The following is a 10,438-nucleotide window of genomic DNA, read 5'->3' as shown; positions in this document are numbered from 1 at the left end:
ACAAAGCAACAAAATCTGTACAAGGCACAGTGATAGTTGCTGGGGGATACAAATACTATATAGTCCTTCCTTCAAAACACTACTAGTCTAACATAGAGATTAAAATAAGATTAAGATACAGAGAAGTATGGTACCAGGTAGACTGCGATAGGAACAAAAGACATCTAGGCAAAGAGCAATAAGAAATTTTGAAGAGGAGAAATCACATTCAGTTGGTAGAAAATTAAAGAAAGCTTCTTGAAGGAGTTAGAACCTGAATCAGGCCTTGAAAATAAGCAGAGATGAGGATGACCCATGTTCTTGGTATAGCAAGACTGAAGAAGCCTGAAGGGGCCGTCATGGGGAGCAAGTGCTCAGAGCTCTCCTAAAAACTTCTGGGGACTCCAAAGACATAATGAATCATTGCTTAGGTGTTTGATGATGAACTTGCTGGCTGCTCCTGGCCTTGTAATGTTCCAGGACTGATAAGACTTTGTGTTTTGATATAACATGAAAGACCTTGAGAAGTTCCTCCCTCATTTCTGTACTGTCTTCCCATTTACCACCTCCTACTGCCCCCGCCCCAATTGTTTTCTGTCCTAATGAATCTTAAATATTGGCCTTGCAACTGATTATAAGCTAATTCAATTCCATTCTAATGATTAATGTGTGCCATGATTATAGATAGTATCATGGAAACAATGAACATAAACTTGGACAGACTTTGAGAGACGGTGGAAGATAGAAGAGCCTGGTGTGCTATGAGTCATGGGGTCATGAAGAATAGGATAAGACTGAACAACAACAATGATTATTTTGTGTTTATCATTTTTCTTTCTGTGTAGGAATAAAAGCCATATCACATATCTGATTCACATTGTACACTGAGCACATTTTAGGTCTAGACTTGAGCCATATGAACAACTCTCTCCCTAGTAGCCAAGTGCAGGGCTTATTAATGAGCCAAAGAATCTGAGGATGGTGAATTTAATCGCTCTAATGAAAGAAAGGTCAGGGTTCCTCAACATTGAACCTGGAACATGAAATGGCATACTGCTCCAGCCTTTTTGGGATCAGCTGCAGAGCCTTTATATTAGACTTGCATGGGGAGGGACTACCATGGGAATGCAAGGAGGAATGTAGGACAAAGCTGGGACCAGTAAGTAGTACAGTTTGGCTGAAATCTTGATGTGAAAAGGTCTGGTATGAAATAAGATTGGTAATAGTTCGGTATTAGATTTTGGAGACTCTTAAGAAGTCCTTGTTTTTTTCCTACAAACAACAAAAGTTTTTGACAGTAGGAAATAACATGGTCAGAGCTTTTACGAGGAAGGGAATGTGGTGTAGTAAAAAGAATACTGGGTTTGGATCTGACCTGGGTTTTAATCCTTGCTTTGTTACTTATTATCTGCATTATTTATAGCAAATAACTAATTTTTGATTTCCTTATCTGTAAAATTAGGGGGGTTTGCCAGATAAGGTACAGTGGAAAGTACATGAGATTTGGAGACAGAGGACCTTGGTTGTAATCCTGGCTCTGCCATTAACTAATTGGGTGACCTTGGGCACATCACTTAATGCTCTGGATGTGTTTCCTATCCTGTGATTAGGTGATTAGATTAGATGACCTCCAAGTTTCCTTGTTTATAGTTCTAAATCTATGGTCCTATGGCTCTAAAGTCCCTTCAAATTCAATTCTGTGATTATTTTGGTAGCTGTGTATCTGTACACATACAAAGGGAGAGAGAATAAAGTCAGAAAAACTAGTTTGGAGGCTATTAAAATAGTCTAAGTGAAAGGTGAGGATGTAGTGGCAATGTGAGTAGAGGATATTTGGAATAGATATTGTGGAGATAGTAACTAGCAACTAAATGAATGTGGACAAATGAAAGAGAGAGGAGACAAAGAATGTAAGCTCCTTGTGAACAGGGATTGTTTTCATTAGCTTATCTGTATCCTCAATGCTAAGCACAGAGACTGACACATAGTAGGTACTCAATAAATATCTGTTGATTGATTGATGACTGAAGCTTGAACTTGGATGATTGGGAGTATGATGGCACCATCAACAGAAACTGGGAAGCTGGGGAAAAGGGCAGGTTTTTGAAGGAAAGATACTGTGTTTAATTTCAGGGGTGTTGAGTTTGATGTGCTAGTGCAACATCTAAATAGGAAAGTTCAGTAGGCAGTTTATTAATTTATTAATCCAAGACTGATGGGTTGGGTAAAGTTGGGTAGAGAACATCTATATAGAGATGTTCATAGAAACCACAGAGAGTGGATGATATCATCAAAGGAGAAAGTGTAGAGATAGAAGAGTTGTAGTGGTCACCCATACTTAGGAACTAGAAAGAAGAACAAGCAAAGGAGATAAGGGGTGAATTGTAAGAGGTGCAGACCAGAACCAGGAGAAAGGTTGTAGAGGCTAAGAGAGGAGAGAGTATCAAGAATAAAGTGTGGCAAATATTATCAAACACTGGAGAAAGCTCCAGATGTTGAGAATTAGAAAAGATTTGGTGATAAGGAAATCTTTAGTGACTTTTGAAAGAGTTGCTTCAGTGAAATTATGGGGATGATAGATTATAAGAAACTGATGAGTTGATGGGCAATGAGGGAAGTAGAGGCAAAGAATATCGATTGGTGTAAATACTTATTCTGCATGCTTAGTAGCTAAGAGGAGGATCAGTAGATGATGGTACCTGGAAGGGGTCGTGGAAAGGAAGAGAATGTGGTAAGAAATATCATACAAAGACACTAGACTTGGACTCAGAAGAACTGACTTTGACTTTGGAGTTCTGGTTCTGTTACTTCCTGACTATGTTACCTGGAGCAAGTCATTTAATATTCCTGGGTTTCAATTTCCTCATTTGAAAAATGAAGGAATTGGATTAGATGATCTTTAAGGTCCTGTCCAACGTTGACATTTTGTGTTTCTATGATTCCATGATATAACAAGATCTCAGAAGAGGAGATGAGAGAAACAAACTGGGATCAAGGGTATTAGCAGAGGGTTTAGCCTTTGCTAAGAGGAAGGCTACCTCATCCTCTGAGATAGGCAGTAAAGAAGAAAGAATGGGTTAAGAGGTTTTGCATTATGAAGAAATGGAGATGAGAGATCTCAGGATAGATGACTTCAATCTTCTCAGTAAAGTAGGACCCATGCTATTTGCTGAGAGACACCATGGATGAGGATGGTATTAGGGGCTTTAGGATAGAGGGGAAAGTTTGTAGTAGTCACTCACAAGAGGGATTGTGGTAGGAAGTCAATCAGAAATGAATAAAAGAATTGCCTTGCACTGGTGAGGGCCTAGTTGAGGTTAGGAAACATGGCTTTTTTTAATGGATGCAGTCAGTAAGTTTTCATGACTTTCTCAAACAGCCTTCACTGGCTTCCAAGTGCAATCACTGAAAACAGATGTTTGGGAACGACACAGGGTTAGGGATTAACAGGACAGGAACATTGAAAGGGCAAGAGGATGAGGCACTAAGAGGTGGAGGACAGGATATGATTGTTATGACATCAACTTTCATGTCATGAAATATCAATTTTCATAATGCTGAATGAGAGGGGGCAATTTGGTGGAGTGTGAGGTGTGGGTAGGGTGGATAGTGATCTCTACAGTGGAGAGAAGGAAAAAAAAACAAATCCACAGTTTGAATATGAAGGAAACTGGTAGCCAGGGCAGATTTATTATAAGTGAGGAGTATGAAATAACTACTTCATTTTCTATCCTGGCCTGTAGATCATTGGATCTCAAAACTTCAGAAGGAAGATTTGCAAAAGATGGGTTGAGATTTGGAAGCATAATACTTACTCTTTCAAAACAGTTGAAGAAAATCTCTAACAGCCCAAATTCCTTCTGCAAAGTAGATTTAGATTTTTAGAACTTGTGACTCTTGATGATATGCATGGCTCTTGTAGAAGTGAACTATGTTTCATGTACTGTTTTGAGTTTCAGGATAACCAAATCTCTCTATAAATACAAAAAGGAAAAAAAAAAAGCACAAACAAGCCCTAAGTCAAATCCGTTCCATGCTCTTTCCTTGTACCTCCAGGTGTCTGAAGAAAGAATTTAGATTTGACTTGTGATCCTCAAAGTAGGAGTGGCTCCTTCAGTATCTATAATTAATAAAGTTGTCCCATTTCTTTTCTATCTTAGATGTCAGGGGGCAGATCCAATTGAACCTTGCTGGTATGAATCAATGTGCATTTCCCTTACAAAGAAAAAGAAAAAGAAATTATTCTACCTTATCAAAACAAAAACAAAAATGATTTATTTTGGATCATGGGATCACAGATTTAGAGTTAGAGAGTTCATAGGTCATCTAGTCCAACCACCTTAGCTTACAGATGAGGAAACTGAGGCCTAGGAAGGTTAGATGATTCGCCTGTCACACAGGTATACTAAGTATCAAGGGTGAAATTTCATTTGGGTAACGGATCCCATTATTTCAAATGAGATGATGCATGTAACAAACTTTGCAAACTTTAAAACAGCATATAAATGTTTATTGTTATTATCATCACCATCACCACCTCCATCATCAAAACCTTTCAGAGTTTTGTGTTTGTACTTTTTTTTTAATTCCCTATTGGAATAATGTCATAATTTAGGAACTATTTTTTATTCAGTTGTCTGAAATTTGCAAACCTCCTATTGCTTTAAATAAATAGAAGATATTTAATTAAGCTAGATGCTTTTAGGGCCTTGTTTATAGGAAAATATCCAGTTCCCAGATGCTCCACATAAGTCTTGATAAAATGGGGACCGGATGGTGGGGGTTAGAGGATAGAGAACAGCAGTATTCACAACTGACCTTGATGTCATGGCCACCTTAACAAATTTCAAAATAAAAAGTGATTTGAGTCAAAAACAAGAGATAAGGCCAAATTGATATGCCAGTAATTACATCAAGGACCATTCAATCACTGGGCAGACTTTACAGTTGATCCTAGGGCTTAGATGTAGGTGAGCATATGGGATTGAATATAGCTTGTATAAAAGGCAGGAAAGAACTTTATTAGCTACAGATACTGAAAGGAAAGCCTTTGCTGTCAGAATCCCAGGCAGAATCTAAACTCCCTTTTCAAATTCTGAATCAACTGTCCTGTCTTCATCCTGCAAAAAAGACCAAAGGAAGGTAACATGAATGAAATGTCTTTTAAAATTCTCATTGAATTGGGGGGTGGTAGAGGTGAAAAGCTTGAGACTAGAAGGAAAACAGAATTTTTTTTCTTCTCTGAAAGCTGTCAGGGCAAGATAAATGGAAAGAGGAAGGGAGTTAGGTTGAAGCATTTACTCAGACTCTCTAAACGCACTTACAGTTGAACTCCCAAGTGAAGTCTGGAAAGCTGGGATCTGTGATCACAGGCAAAGATGACATTATGTCACAGAGCCTAACATGGAGGAAGCCAGCAGTTTAGCTTCCCTCTCTGCTGGGATGTAAGTGTGTTCTTTGGTCTCAGACCTCATTCCTGGAAGATTCTTTGATGTCAACTAGAAGGACTTCATTTGGTCATAGCTTCTAAGGGACAAGCAGAGGAGAAAAAATTAAATTGAAACTGCAATCCTTTGTAGATTGTCAGGCTCCAAACTAGTGGAAAGGCCTTAACACTGGCCAGTGGAAGAGCAGACCATAATTTCAGCATTGAGAGCAGGAGCTTCTAATAATTTATGAGCCAGAATTCCAGGCTGGACTTGATGAGTAGATTAGAAAGTTTCTGAATAATATCTCTGTTTCTCTTGCTAGTTTTATGAAATTCTTAAAATATCTCTGAGTGACCAATATTTCCTTGGGGGTTAGTGACTAATGCTGACATAGAGCCTTTCTTTGATAAATTACTTTTTAAAGTCAAACCTTGGTCAAAAATGGAGGCATAATCATGATTCCTGACATAGTGGGTAAATTTGGTTATGGGGTGGAGTGGTGTTAGGTGTAGGATAGCACAGGTATGGCCTCAGAGGAGAGAGATAGAGACAGTCCAACCGAATGGAGAGAGGGAAGGTTCTTTTACCCACTCCTCACCCATTTCTATTGGCCCATGACCTGACTCCATTACCCTCTTTCTGAGCCTGCCAATGGGGATTTGAATGCCTTATGGCATGGAGACAGTCAACTGGTCAGTCGATAAGTATTTATCAAGCACCTACTATGTGTCAGGCTCCATAGGTAGAATGGGTTTCTCCCTTTCCCCCATCTTGTGCCAGATATCAGCACCTAGAGAAAATCTCTGACGGTTCTGCCCTAGTTATACTCTAGTCATCAGGGATTAAATAGTTAGTTGGTCTATGGTTTGAAGTTAATGCTGGTCTCATTTAAATTTTTACTAAATAACTGTTCTCATAAAAAAAATCATTATTCCATCTCTATAACCTTGGTTGAAAAAATCCCTTTAGAGAGCTGGGGATTTGAAAGCAGACATTCAAAAGTTCTCTTTCCCCCTATCTAATTAGTTTTAAAGAACATAAGTAGGGAAGCATGGAAATAATCATGAGCTGCCCATATATTTTGTTTTTGGTAAATGAAGAAAATATGCTCCAATTGTGATGTTTCCTGTCAATTTAAAAAGCCCTCTACCAAACCCCAAAGGAAGATGCTTTACATGAAATACATATCTTTTCTTAACACAGAGTATTCCTTTTTAGTGTCTGTATGTGGTTTTAAAAAAGAATTAACAGATAATTTATTTTAGTGCATCTGTGAGTCAGTTGTTCAAGATACTGCATTATATTGTACTTTGCTGTCACCTTAATATTTTCTTTTAAGAAATAAGCATCTTTTTTCCGTTATCAATGGCTTACTAATTTTTAACTAATAATTTAACTTCAAGTTTAAGTTTTCTGTAATGTATTTTTATCTAGTAATCAAATAGTTTTTAAGAGAGTAATATTTCCTGTTTCTTCCTACTTTAGCAGCAGCATGGCATAGTGAACAGAGGACTGGGTTTAGAATCAGAGGTCCTGAACTCAGACCTAGCCTTACTAGCTGTGTGACCTTGGGCCAATCACTTAACTTCTTGAAGCCTCTGTTTCCTCAACTGTAAAATGAAGATTATACTTACCTCGCAGAGTTGTTGTGAATATCAAATGAGATAATATTAGGTGATGCACTTTGAAAACCTAAAGGTGACATATAAATGCTAGCCACTACTGTTAATATTTTTAAAAGGTCAGATTTTTTAAAATGTTAGGAAAGGAACTGATTACATTTCAGAGTAAATCCTCAGTAATGTGATTTGTTATAGTGTGGAGCTCTAATTTACATGAAAGCTCTGAGAGAAAGAGAAATATGAATCTTGTTCAGGAAGAAATACAAGATATCCTAGCCTCTATGTTATAACACAAACCTTCACAGTTGGAAACTTTAGTATCAATCAATTAATATTTCCACTGGAAACAGCATGGCATAGCACGCTAACTACAGTCACTCCTAATAATGGATATTAGGCTACTTTCATTATGCATTCTATGTATAAATTTTTTAATTTTAATTTTTTTGGGTACACACCGGGAGGCCCCACTGTTTTGTTCCGCAAGAGTGATCTCTTTGTAAAAATCCTTGAATTCCACAGCTGAATGACAAACAATTCAGTTCATCCCTGAGTCTTGTATGGATTCAACTCAAGGGTAAGACCTATAGGGACCAGACAGAAATGATTTTACCTCCTCATAGCCCAAGGGAGCTGAGACAAAGGGTTCTAACTTAGGCTGTGGGTGGAAACAAAATGAACACCATGGTACAATGAAAAAAAGAATGCTGGTTTTGGAGTAGAAACCTGAATTTTGATCCTGCTTCAGTCACTTATTACCTGTGTGACCTTGGACAAGTCACTTAACATCTCTGGGCCTCATTTTCCTCATCTTGTAAATTGAATGGTTTGGGCTAGGTGACATTTAATGTCTCTGCTAGCTCTAAATCTATGATCTTAAGAATGAAACACTTGTGAGATGAAATCAGACTAATGTTGAGGCTGATTGTTATGGGAAGCCACTAAAATCCAGTAAAAATAATAGCTGACATTTATATAGTGTCTTGATGTATACAAAGTACTTAGAATAAATAATCTTGTTTGAGCCTTACAGCAACCCTGTGAGGTAGATGCTATTATTATTATCCTCATCTTATAGATGAGAAAATTGAGGCTTAGTAGGTTTAGCAACTTGTCCAGTGACACAAAGTTAACAGTAGTGGAGGCTGGATTCAAAGATAGATCTCTTCTGATTTCAAGACCAGTGGCCCTTCTACAACACCACACCCCCTCCAATGAGTTGTATAAAGTGTGTATATGGAGGTTTCCTCGTAGCATAGGAAAACAGCATTGCAACCAAAGAAGCTAACTGAGCATATATGTTGCTGACAACCCAAAACTACAGAAAAGAACAGGGGAAAAAGTAAAGAGCAAAGGTAGGAGACCCAAGGGACCCATATTAGTATAGGTTTGAAGGCAGAAAAGACTTTAGAGATCACCTAATCCAAGCACCTTCAGTTTACAGGTGAAGAAACTGAGACCCAGAGAGGTTAAGGACCTTGGCCAAGTTTATATGAGGTGTAAGAAGCAGAGATAGAACTTGAACCCAGGTGAAGTAGCTCAGTGTGGCATAGTGTAAAGAATACTGGAATTGGAGTAAGAAAATTTGGTTTCACATCTCAACTCTGCTACTTGCTCTATATGTGATCTTGGGCAAGTCACTTTACTTCCTACTTCCTCATTTGGAAAATGAGAAGTTTGGGCTAGATGATCTCCAGTGCCCCTCCCAGCTCTAAATCTGTGAGTCTCTGTCTCCAAATCCAGTATTCCTTTTTCCTTCTCCATGTTGAGAAATCCATCCTATTGGGAGATAACAATGAAAAGTTACCAGTGACAAAGCCAGGGAACTTTCACATTGGGAACATCCTACTTTGATTTCATCATGGAGATAAAAACACTGTAACTGGAAATGTGAATGTAGCTCTATTCATAATGTAATTTCATCTGCTAGGTTGGTGAGTGACCTTGGACAAACACATAACCTTTTCTGTGACTCGGTTTTTTAAACTGCTCATTTGCTTCAGGAGAGCTAAAATTATAATAAAGCTCTGGGCAAATATAAAAAAAAATGGGAAAGAAGGCCACTTATCGTTAATAATAATAATAATGCCTACATGTGGCTTTTGGCTCTTAGATGATGGTAGGCTGCACTGAAACTATATCATGCTTTATTACCAGAAGCACTTAGTACATTCAGGTTCACCTGTTCACTGGGTATTCTGGAACAACATACATTGTAAATGTTCATTAATGAGTACTGAGGACTGTGCTTTATAATGCATGATTTTCTTCCCCATCAACGTCTCTTATTGATTTTTAGCTCCTGGATGCATTGTTCATAAACTTCATAGGAGCAGCTGCTGAGCTAGTAAAACCAGGAGAGTAATGAAAGAACCAGTCTTCTAATTATATAATTATGAAAGCATCACAAATCGGCCTTAAGTAATAATTAAAATAAAAGCAGTAATGGGATCCACCTAAATTGAGTCAAATTAGAAAAAAAAAATCCTGTAAACATTTGTGATCTTTACAAGAATGGTCAGAAGAGGCATTTTAAATCATCTTTGCTTTCCACAACTCTTTAGTTTCTTGCTAGACATGGCTACAATTTTTCTTTTGTTTCCCTTTCCCCTGCTTACTTGTTAAAACCTTAGTCCTCAGGGTCTTACCAATTTAGCATTATGAAATAGAAAGTACACTATGGTCCAAGTCTGAATCTTGGTTCTGCCATTTCCTACTTTTGTGACCTTGGAAAAATCACCTAACCTCTCTGGATCTCAGTTACCTCAGCTGTAAAATGAAGGGGTTGGATATGATGATCTCAGCTCTAGAGCTTCGACGTTTCTATCATTTCATCATCTTCACGACTAGCCCCTCTAGACCTCCTGAAGAGAGCAAAAACAAAGCAAAGTTGTTAATCCCTTCAAAGTATGCAGAACGAAAAGCCTGGGTCCCTAAATCAGGAAATGTGACTATTATTCCTGGTATGGTGGCAATGGTTTGTGATCTCCTTTCCTTATCTGGCTGTCTGTTTTAGGGATGACAATGGAGGAGGACTTCAAAATGCTTTGGAGTAATTGGAAGGGAATTTAGAGGCGATCGATAGCAGTGTCAGACTCTGATAGAAACAGGAGCCATTAAGCTATGCATAAGCATCCTGGCAGGCTTCATGGTGATTTAGGAAACCATGTATTAACATTATCTACATTCTACTGTATTTTTATTTATTTTGTTAAATATTTCCCAATTACATTTTAATCTGGTTCAGGCCGTGTTTAGGAATGTTACAGCCCACAATGCTGTAGGTGGCTGAGTGTTTGACACCTCTGGTCTGTAGTACATTTTCCTCTTTTTAGACATGAGGCAACTGAGGCCCAGAGAGGTTAAGCAAACTTCCCAAGGTCACACGGGCAACAAATGGTAGAACTG

The 10,438-nt window shown here is 38.2% G+C and overlaps 1 protein-coding gene across 1 annotated transcript in view; it reads left to right on the top strand.

Moving 5' to 3' along the window:
* Positions 1 to 4,923: 4,923 nt before the first annotated feature.
* Positions 4,924 to 10,438, top strand: part of CGA (glycoprotein hormones, alpha polypeptide) — a 22,143-nt gene continuing 16,628 nt past the window's right edge. Inside the window, exon 1 of the mRNA XM_027856414.1 lies at positions 4,924 to 5,121. The gene's annotated coding sequence lies outside the window, so the exon portion shown is untranslated. The remainder of the gene's footprint in view (positions 5,122 to 10,438) is intronic.

The sequence above is a fragment of the Vombatus ursinus genome, unplaced genomic scaffold (assembly GCF_900497805.2).
Source record: "Vombatus ursinus unplaced genomic scaffold, bare-nosed wombat genome assembly UNPS02000582.1, whole genome shotgun sequence".
NCBI lineage: Eukaryota > Metazoa > Chordata > Mammalia > Diprotodontia > Vombatidae > Vombatus > Vombatus ursinus.
The sequence above is the reverse complement of the archived record's forward strand: the minus strand, read 5'-3'. Positions and strand labels throughout refer to the sequence as shown.